The 11,121-nt window shown below is 36.5% G+C and overlaps 1 pseudogene; it reads left to right on the top strand.

The window, feature by feature from the left end:
• Positions 1–4,696: 4,696 nt before the first annotated feature.
• Positions 4,697–11,121, top strand: LOC132633782 (uncharacterized; annotated as a pseudogene).

Genomic DNA, 11,121 nt, shown 5'->3' with positions numbered 1-11,121 from the left:
TGTAGAATTCTAGGTGTTCTCAAAAGCTAAAAAAGGAGGATGAGTGAATACGGGGAAATTAAAGAAGAAAGATTTAAAGATTTTGTTGGAAATTAATTTAATACTATGTACGGATAATGAATTTGTCTTAAAAAAAGAAGAAATAATAATTAAGCTCTTATTGAAATTAGTGACTAAATACGTACAAGAAGACTCCTTGTGTACGATTTTCTTGGATACCTTAATTAAGGAAAATTTCTTGTTAGACACAGACTAATATGACATAATTATTAAGAAAATTCCTCATTATATCCTTAATGATTTTTGTTGACCTCAACAACAACATAATCTTTAAGAGTATATCATCCAATGTGATTGAAGATCTTTTGACTTTGGTTCATTGGTTGCCTTGCATTACTTTACTTTACTTTACTACTATTAAGAAGAGGAAGTTGGAGCAATTTCTCGTCGTCCGTTCGGGCCCCATATATAAAAAAATAAAAAATTGTGGGCCTCATATATTAAACAACAATTAAAATTAAAAATTTTAAAAATTGTGGGCCCCATAATTCTACCACATATATTAAACAACAACTAAAATTAAAAAAAATAAAATTGTGAGCCCCACAATTCTAATATATATATATATCCGTTCCAATTTAATTAAAAAAACAATTATGGACCCCATATATATTAAACAACAACTAATATTAAAAAAAATAGTGTAAATTAATAATGTCAAAAAAAAAGTGCACTCCATATTAAAAAATCAAACAATATTCATGTAATTTCCAAAGTATCTCATTAAGTCAATAATGATGGATTCATTGCCACATGCGTATTCGTAGCAAACACTAATATAATAAAGTTTTAAATACGGAGCACAAACTACAATGTTATATTAATCGTATTTTGAACATAGTATCCCATATTGACAAAATCAAGCAATATATAAAAAAAATTGTGGGCCCCATAATTCTAATATATATATATATATATATATGCATAAAAATAGTGCAAATTAATAATGTCCAAAAAAAAAAGTGCACCCCGTATTAAAAAATCAAGCAATAAAAAGTGAATTCCATATTAAAAAAAATAAAAAATGTCAAAAAAAAAAGTGCAGACTTTGTATTCGTAGCAAACACTAATATAATAAAGTTTTAGATACGGAGCACAAATTACAATGTTATATCAATCGTGTTTTGAACATAGTATATATATATATATATATATGCATAAAAATAGTGCAAATTAATAATGTAAAAAAAAAAGTGCACCCCGTATTAAAAAATCAAGCAATAAAAAGTGAATTCCATATTAAAAAAAATAAACAATGTCAAAAAAAAATGCAGACTTTGTATTCGTAGAAAACACTAATATAATAAAGTTTTAGATACGGAGCACAAATTACAATGTTATATCAATCGTGTTTTGAACATAGTATATATATATATATATATATATATATATATATATATATATATATATATATATATATATATATATATATTATATGCATAAAAATAGTGCAAACAATAATGTCCAAAAGGGTGGGCCCCATACTAAACAACACTAAGCAATATAAAAAATAACAATAAAAAAAAGAAGAAACTATATAAAGCATGGGTTTAGACCCATGCTTCGTCGTCCGTTGTCCCTTAAAATTAAGTGGACCCCATAATAAATAACACCGAGCAATAAAAAAAAAGGAAGAAAAAAAAGCGGAACTCACCATCTCCAAACTCATGGGAAAAAAAAAGTGGACCCTATATTATTAAAATCAAGCAATATCAAAAAAAAAAAAAAAGTGAACCTCATATTAAAAAAAATATAATGTTAAAAAAAAAAGTGCTGGCTTTGTATTCGTAGAAAACAATAATATAATAAAGTTTTAGATACGAAGCACAAACTACAATGTTTTATAAATCGTGTTTTGAACATAGTATATATATATAAACTAATAATGTCAAAAAAAAAGTGCACCCCATAAAGGGTGGACCTCATACTAAACAACATCAAGCAATATATATATATATATATAAAAAAAAAAAGTGGAACCCACTATCTCCAAACTCACTGTAAAAAAAAGTGGACTCCATATTAACAAAATCAAGCAGTGAACCCCATATTAAAAAAAAATAATGTAAAAAAAAAAGTGCAGACTTTGTATTCGTAGTAAACACTAATATACTAAAGTTTTAGATACGAAGTACAAACTACAATGTTATATTAATCGTGTTTTGAACATAGTATATATATATATATATATATATATATATATATATATATATATATATATATATATATATATATATATATATATATATATATATATATATATATATATATGCATAAAAATAGTGCAAATTAATAATGTCAAAAAAAAAGGTGCACTCCATATTAAAAAATCAAACAATATTCATGTAATTTCCAAAGTATCTCATTAAGTCAATAATGATGGATTCATTGCCACGTGCGTATCAATCCATTAGTGGGAGCAAATGTAATTACTTTTCTTCAAAAAGTTAAGTAGTCAAACCATACAGTTTTTTTATTTTTTTTTATTTTTTATATTAGCCTGAGATCTAATCTAGATATTAAACTGTTATATTTACTATTCCGCCATGTCATTTATTTGTTATGTTCACTAAAATAAATATACTTAAAATATTTATATTTTAAAATAAGATAGAATTTAATTACTTTTTTATTTTTATTCTTACTCTAATAAATGCGAAAAGAGATTAATGTCGTAAAAAATATATATCAAATGGAGATTAAATAATGAATAAGGTAAATTAGTCAAATTATAATTTTAATCGACGTTTTCTTAAAAAACCATGCAAAAGACAACATGACAAGTAAAATGAGTAAATATACAACTATAATGTCGTAAAACAAGAAAATTCATAACATTACTTCAAATCACAAAATGAAGTACTTTGACATTTCTATCATCATCAATAGAAGGAGGTCAAAATAAAAAAATGTTGAGAGAAGAAGGGAGTTGGGTTCGAAACTTGGAATAACATATTAACATGTTAAATAATTTGAAAGGGGGAGAAGATGGTACACTAATTAGTCTTTTAACTATGTTATTGATGAGATAAGGACATAGTTAGACCAACTTAGTAACGCTCTATGCATGGTTAGGCCAAACTAAAAATGGCTACAAATGTTACAATTTTGCAAAACTTGAAGGGTATATTTGACCCCTTTTCCTTAAAATAAATAGTCTTATCGTTAAGCGTACGTGTAATTTGTGTGTGTATACAAAAGCCTTTAAAAAACAAAAAAAAAATATGAAGTGGAACACACACTAACATGTCAGAAATCGGTAGTTTTCAATTTTGGAAATACGATAAGACGAAAAAAGGAAAACTGAAGATGACCAGAACCTGCTCGATTGATTGCCCAAGAGATAAGTGAATTTTGATTTGATATTCCTGTTTAATTCTGTTTTTATATACTGGGTTGAGAACTTTGGCCATTTATATTTATATTATTATGCAATGTACGTGCAATTTGATCATATACTACTCCACTTTTTTGTTTTGGCGTGGCATGTCAAGGGGTAGCATGGAGAAAATATGTGACTATATGACAGTACTCTTAATTGTTTTCTTTTTTATCATCCGGAAAAAGATTCTTAGAAAATGTTTTTCATGATGAAATCACTTTTATTGTGTTTGGTTATTACAACTATTTTATAAGAAAAACATTTTGTATTAAAACTGAGATAATGACTTCCTAGCTTATGGATGAAAGTTATATAATATCCCAACTCTTACTCCGTATCACTAGCTTAAAAGATATCCGCATATTCAAAACTATCACCAAAAGATTCTCTATTTTTCATCTTGTGTGATTATATTATTTACTTGGCCTATTGGTCAATGAAGTGGAATGTTCTGCATGAGGTTTCAAGTTCAGTTCCCAGTGGAGGTAAAAAAATTCAAGCCTTGGTAGATAGAGTTACTCGGTACTTGTGCTGGTGGGAGGTAACAGGTATCCCGATGAAATTAGTCAAGGTCCTTGCAAGTTGGCCTGAACCCCACGGTTATAAAAAAAAAATGATTATGTTATTTACTTCACACCCAACCAAACACTAGAAATGATTTTCTTATGTTAAATCTTTTCTTGATGAATTAGCATAATGTTGCAATTAGTTGTGGTATAATTGTGATTCAGGTGCTGAAGTTGGTACCTCCAGTTGCATCTCTTAATTCTCTGTTTTTTATCCTTGTAGCTAATTTACATTTTTGCATTACTTATATTGTTCTTGTCGTAGTATTTAAACTTTCATCTAGATTATTGCTAAATTGTGTTTTAGTATTGATTCTTGCCTATTTGAGTAGTTTATATTTGCTTTACTGGCTTTGGTAGATGATGGTAGACTAGGGTCATGTTCTCGGATGGGGGTGAGGGTTGGAGGGGATAGGTGGGTTAAGGGAGTTTCTAGTCTGCGAGTAGGGTCTTGGAATATTAGGACTTTATCGAGGAAGTCCATTGAACTATTAAGATTCTTAAGAAGAGGAGGATTAATATAGCTTGTATCCAGGAGACTAAATGGGTAGGATCCAGGGCTAAAGATGTGGACGAGTATAAGCTATGGTTCTCAGGTAGGTCGAGGGATAGGAATGGGGTAGGCATTTTAGTAGATAGTGACTTAAGAGGCCAGGTGGTAGGGGTTAAGAGGGTCAATGATAGGATGATGACGATTAAGCTGGTCGTTGGAGGGTTTATTTTGCACATTATTAGTGCTTACGCGCCTCAAGCGGGCTTGGGAGAGGAGGAGAAGAGACGTTTTTGGGAGGATTTGGACGAGATGGTGCGAGGTATACCGCCCACTGAGAAGCTATTCATAGGAGGAGGTTTCAATGGACACATCGGGTCAATTTCAGGGGGATATGACGATGTGCATAGAGGTTGTGGTTTCGGGGATAGGAACGGAGGAGGAGTTGCACTGTTGGATTTCGCAAAAGCCTTTGGGCTGGTGGTAGCCAATTCGAGTTTCCCGAAGAAGGAGGAGCACTTGGTAACCTTTTGTAGTTCGGTGGCTAAGACGCAAATAGACTTTTTACTCCTTAGGAAGGGCGATAAAGGTCGGTGATTCCGAGTGATAGCTTAACGACCTAGTATAAGCTCTTGGTGATGGACTTGGAGATCAAGATGAGGAAGAGAACGAAGGTAGTGGATGACAAGCCTAGGATCAAATGGGGGGGGGGGGGGGGTTTGACCATGACGGGTGCCTTAGAGATGGGGGAGAAGTTGAGGGCTATGGGAGCTTGGGAGAGTAGTGGGGAGGCGACCGACATGTGGGATAGGATAGCCAGTTGCATTAGGGAAGCAGCTAGAGAGGTGCTGGGGGTCTCGAAGGGTAGTCGTTGCTGGCACCGAGGGGACTGGTGGTGGAATGGAGAAGTTCAAGAGAAGGTAGAAGCAAAGAAGGTAGCGTATGCGAAGTTGGTAGACAACAAGGATGATGATGAGAAGCGGACGAATAGGGAATTGTATAAGATGGCGAGGAAGGAGGCAAAGTTAGCGGTTACAGCGGCAAAAACAGTATCTTTTGAACGCCTGTATGCAGAACTAGAGGACAAAGGCGGAGATAAGAAGTTGCACCGACTAGCCAAGGCGAGGGGGAGGAGGGCGCGTGACTTGGATCAGGTGAAGTGCATCAAGGACGAGGATGGCAGGGTACTGGTGGAGGACGCTCTCATTAGATAGAGATGGAAGTCATACTTTCACAAACTCTTGAACGACGAAGGGGACAAAGACATTGTGTTGGGAGATTTAGAGCACTCCGAGAGGTGTCGTAATTTTGGATATTGTAGGAGTATAAAGATTGAGGTTAAGGGTGCTGTTCGTAGGATGAGTAGAAGAAGAGCGACCGGGCCCGACGAGATTCCTGGGGAGTTTTGGAAGACTGCAGGCAGGCAGGTCTGGAGTGGTTGACTCGATTATTTAATGTCATCTTTAAGACGGCTAAGATGCCCGAAGAATGGCAATGCAGTACAATGATTCCATTGTACAGGAACAAGGGCGACATTCAAAGTTGCAACAACTACAGAGGGATCAAGCTGCTAAGCCATACTATGAAAGTGTGGGAAAGGGTGGTGGAGATAAGGGTTCGGAGAGACGTGTCTATTTCATAGAACCAGTTCGGATTCATGTCGGGGCGCTCTAATACAGAAGCTATTCATCTTGTATGGAGACTGGTGGAGCAGTATAGGGAGAGGAAGAGGTACTTACACATGGTGTTCATCGACCTAGAAAAGGCATACGACAAATTGTCGAGAGAGGTTCTATGGAGATGCTTGAAGGCTAGAGATGTACTTGTGGCGTACATTAGGGCGATCAAGGACATGTATAATGGGGCCGAGACCAGGGTAAGGACTATGGGAGGAGACTCGGAGCACTTTCCAGTTATGATGGGGTTGCACCAGGGATCAGCTCTTAGCCCATTTTTATTTTTCTTGGTGATGGATGGATTGACGCGGCAAATTCAAAGTGAGGTGCCATGGTGTATGTTATTCGCGGATGACATAGTCCTGATTGACGAGACTCGCAGCGGAGTTAACGCTAAGCTGGAGGTTTGGAGACAAACTCTAGAGTCTAAAGGGTTCAAGTTGAGTAGGACCAAGATAGAGTACTTGGAGTGCAAGTTCAGCGATACAGTGCATGAGGCTGACGTGGAAGTGAAGCTTGGCACCCAGGTCATACAGAAGATAGATAGTTTCAAGTATCTTGGGTCTATTATACAAGGAAATGGGGAGATTGATGATGACGTCACACACCGTATTGGTGCAGGGTGGATGAAATGGAGGCTTGCCTCCGGAGTGTTGTGCGACAAGAAGGTGCCACCAAAACTCAAAGGCAAGTTCTACAAAGTGGTGGTTAGGCCGACTATGTTGTATGGGGCGGAGTGTTGGCCAGTCAAGAAGTTTCACGTTCAGAAGATGAAAGTGGCGGAAATGAGAATGCTGCGATGGATGTGTGGGAACACTAAGAGCGTAGGATTAGGAATGAAGTTATCCGAGACAAAGTAGGAGTAGCCTCGGTGGAGGACAAGATGCGGGAAGCGAGGCTGAGATGGTTTGGGCATGTGATACGGAGAGACACAAATGTCACAGTGCGGAGGTGCGAGAGGCTGGCTATGGACGGTTTCAGAAGAGGTAGAGGTAGGTCGAAGAAGTATTGGGGAGAGATGATTAGACAGGACATGGCACATCTTCAGCTTACCGAGGACATGACCTTAGATAGGAGGGTATGGAGGACTCAGATCAGGGTAAAAGGCTAGTAGGTAGTCGCGTTTATCCTTTCTTGCGAGTAGTTGCATTGATCTTTAGTTTCTTGTCCCTTGATTTCTGCGAGTATCTGTTTGCACAGAATGGTTTATCATGGCTTATTCACTTTCGTTGTTTTCATTTTCATAATTGTTTTGAATTGTTTACCCGTATCTAACCTTTCCTATGCTTTTTCTTGAGCCGAGGGTCTTCCGGAAACAGCCTCCCTACCAAAGGTAGTGGTAAGGTCTGCGTACAATCTACCCTCCCCAGACTCCACATTGTGGGACTCACTGGGTATGTTGTTGTTGTGCTGAAGGAAGCTTCTAGACTTTATGCTGCAAGCTGGGTGAGAGAGACATTGGTCCTGAACTTAGGCCTAATGATTACAAAAAGATGCAAGAGGGTGAGGACAAGTTCATTGAAGAAAATAGTAGCATGAAGGAGGAGCCCACAACATTGGAGGATCCTGGTATAATCCTCTATAACCCTCATGCGGAGAATGAAATTGGATTTCCCACTTAGTTTAGTAACCTAATCTGTATAGACGAATCTTTGTGGAATCACCTGGAAAGTCCTTTTGGGAAATCATGCAATGCTGCAACTTATGTTGTGTCAGCTGTCTTCCATAATAGACCTAAATTTCAAATGGATCTTCAAAATCAGTCTTGGCTCTAGTCCTCAACTTAAGGCAATTGGATTTTGCTACCTAGAGAATGTCTAAGATGTGTCCCTATTTATAAATCGATATCATTTGCAGCTATCAGTTTGTTACTAGTTCGCTACAGTTTCTAGATGTACCAGGATAAAGGGATTAGATCAGAGAGCACAATGACTCTGGAAACCTTAACAAAGTGAAGCTTGTGACTGTAGGAGTAGCTGAATTAAAGAAGTTGCATCAAAGCCTGCAAAGAATTCAACTTCAGAGTGAATGTTGGGCCTCGCTTGGAACATACTGGATCTTGAGATTAAGGTTATTAATTAACCGTAGAGTGGTAACTGATGAGGTGCAATCTGATGGCTATTCACGAGATGTGAGCCGAGAACTCTCTAGCACTCCTCTCTCTGCGACTCATGGCGGTTTGAAAAATATTCAGACTAAGCATGAGACTTTCCATGACTTAGTGAGGTAGCATTGGAGGACGAATGTTTCATCACAAATTGTAGAATGTTAAGCAAGCTTTGAGAGGGTGGAGTAAGGCCACTTATGGTGATATTTTTCAACAAATTGCCACACTGGAGGATATTATTAAATTGCCTGAATTCAATTTGAACTTAATCCATCTCAATTGATTAGAAAATAATTGCACAAGGTGCAAGCTCACTTGACTAGGCACAATTGAGGAAGAATTTTGGAGGGAAAAAGCTAGCACGTCTTGGTTCCAAAGTGGAGACAGGATTACTAAGTTTTTTTTTTTTGAAAGCTAACTAAGTTTTTGAAATACTAAGTTCTTCCATGTTAAGAAGCTTCAATTGAATATAATCCAAAATTGACTGTCTTATGAGGCAGTAAATTCTTCAAAGAACAATTCACGCAAGTGAGTTGATGGGATGCAGGATTTTGACATTATTGTTCATGTTACAAGATTGATTACTGAGGAGCAAAATGCAAGTTTTGTGGCTACACCTACTGGAGAGGAGATAAAAACAGGCTGTTTTTGGTCTCAACTGGAATAGTGCTAGCAGTTCGGATGGCTCAAGGGGGACATAAAGCTTACCTCTGATCCTGTGGTAGCATAAGAGTCGACTCCCTTACTAAAGACTATCAACCAGTTACCATATACTAAAGAAAGAAGCTAGAAAAGGAAACCTAACAACTACGCATCTAAGATGGGAGGGCTCCTCCCATGGAGGAGTCAGATGTTCTTGATGGAGCCAATGCTGGCAAAGAGGGGTTGGCCAGAAGTGTCATGCTCTGCACGTGCGTCTTCTATGAAGGGACTGTGAGGCTAGTGATGTTCATAGGTCGGTTGAATCTGGCGACTTGAAGTTTCAGACTCTACCTTTCCCCCTTGATGTTTCGTGACTCTGACTTGTTTTTTTTTTTTTTGGCGGACCAAAGAGAAAAGATATCAAGAGAAGATTTCAGGGAAAGAACTAACAACTTAGTCTGATACCATGTAGACTGAGAAGAGAGGAGAGTTGTAGAATGAGAAGAAGAAACAGAGATAATTTGGAATCACTAAGCTTGATTATTTTTTTCAAGCTATTGGAAATTTAAGTAGTGATGTGGACATGTTCAAGAATAGGAGTAATACGAAGAATATAAATGACGGGCCAAAAATCTTTCTAACTGATCATATTGGTTACCAGCTGATAACGAATTTCCTCAATTGATATTATAGTATGTTTACACAAGTCTATACCATCTCATCTATTTCTCTTCCTCTTAATCTATTTTTCTCTTAGCATATCTTAGGTCTTGCTCAAACTTTTATGCAATATATCTTGACTTTCTTGCTTTACTGATGATTATCTCATGAAAGTCTTGCTCTTTAATATGCAATTTTGTGCTTCAGAACATAACTTCTTCTGTTATTAGTCTAAAATGCATTTCTTAGAGAAATGAGTTTTTATGACAGAAATAATTTGAGCGACCTAGCTCAGCATACTTTAACACACATTGGGAAACTCATCTTTTGTCATACCATTTTTACTTGAGTTTCATGATTCATATTTTTCTCAACCCTCGACATTGATTATGCTTAAATCTTTTTTAGGGTTCTTACTAACATTTCAATTATGCATTAGCCTTTAATATTATTGATCTGTGGCTCTACAAAAAAAACTAGGTTATTTTTCCGCATCTCCCTAAGCCTTTTTGGAACAGTTACCCCTTACCTTTGCTGGTAGGAGGTAGCAAAGACCCCGTGGAATCACAAGCTGACTCAGACACCATCGTTTGAAAAAATAAAAGAACACACTGGATTATAGTGAGTTCATTCTCCTATTTCATCTCTTAAGATCGTTACAAGTGACTTATATAGAGAATTACAGCTACTATATACTCCATTAGTTCATCCATAACAACTCTTAAGAAGGGAACGAGGCGAGGACTTAAAGTTGAAAGCTGGGTTAACCTAGAGGACAGGTAACTGAATTTACATGAATATTTTGTTGCATCTCATTCTATGATTCATTGTCTTCAGGCATGACAATCTAGTAGCTTTTTAGTCAGTCGGTGCCATAGTATTAGATATCAAAGTTATTATGTTTGCTGTAATTCTTTAAGAAACACTGCAAGATTAATGTATCCTGGATACAATACAACCCTGTGAGAGCTTACTAGAGAAGCATATAAACATATTCTGGATATCTATTTCTTCCATTCTGCCTTATAGCACATACTTGGGAGTGCGATATTATTATAATGCAGTAGTTGGACCTTTTTTGTAGCCTCTTCGATCAGTAGACACTAATTGTTTAACTCTTGTGGTAACTTTTCTAGTTTTGAGTTCTGAACCTCTGCCATTTCTTCAACACTAGCTGTGGCTGCAAGAGGTGGAATGGAGACACTACGGCCACCATTGCAGCGAGTTTACATGACAAGAGCATCAGCATATAAAGATGCACTTTAAAGTTTCATAGGGGGATATCAAGAAGGTATTCAACAAGTCATGGAGAAAAACGAGGACTCTAAATCACATAAGGACACTGATGCACCCAAAGGACAAACTTGACCTCCGAAGTAAAAGCTGTGAGTTTTCTCATGATGAACTAATCTCGTAAAACTTATACAGTTTTAAGCGAGTATCTTCATGTCGTGTGGATAACTAGAATGATGTTGATATCAAGGATGTTATTACCTGGGGATTACCTTGTCATCAAATTGTGGCACTACTTCATTTTC

The sequence above is a fragment of the Lycium barbarum genome, chromosome 3 (genome assembly GCF_019175385.1).
Source record: "Lycium barbarum isolate Lr01 chromosome 3, ASM1917538v2, whole genome shotgun sequence".
Lineage (NCBI taxonomy): Eukaryota > Viridiplantae > Streptophyta > Magnoliopsida > Solanales > Solanaceae > Lycium > Lycium barbarum.
The sequence above is the reverse complement of the archived record's forward strand: the minus strand, read 5'-3'. Positions and strand labels throughout refer to the sequence as shown.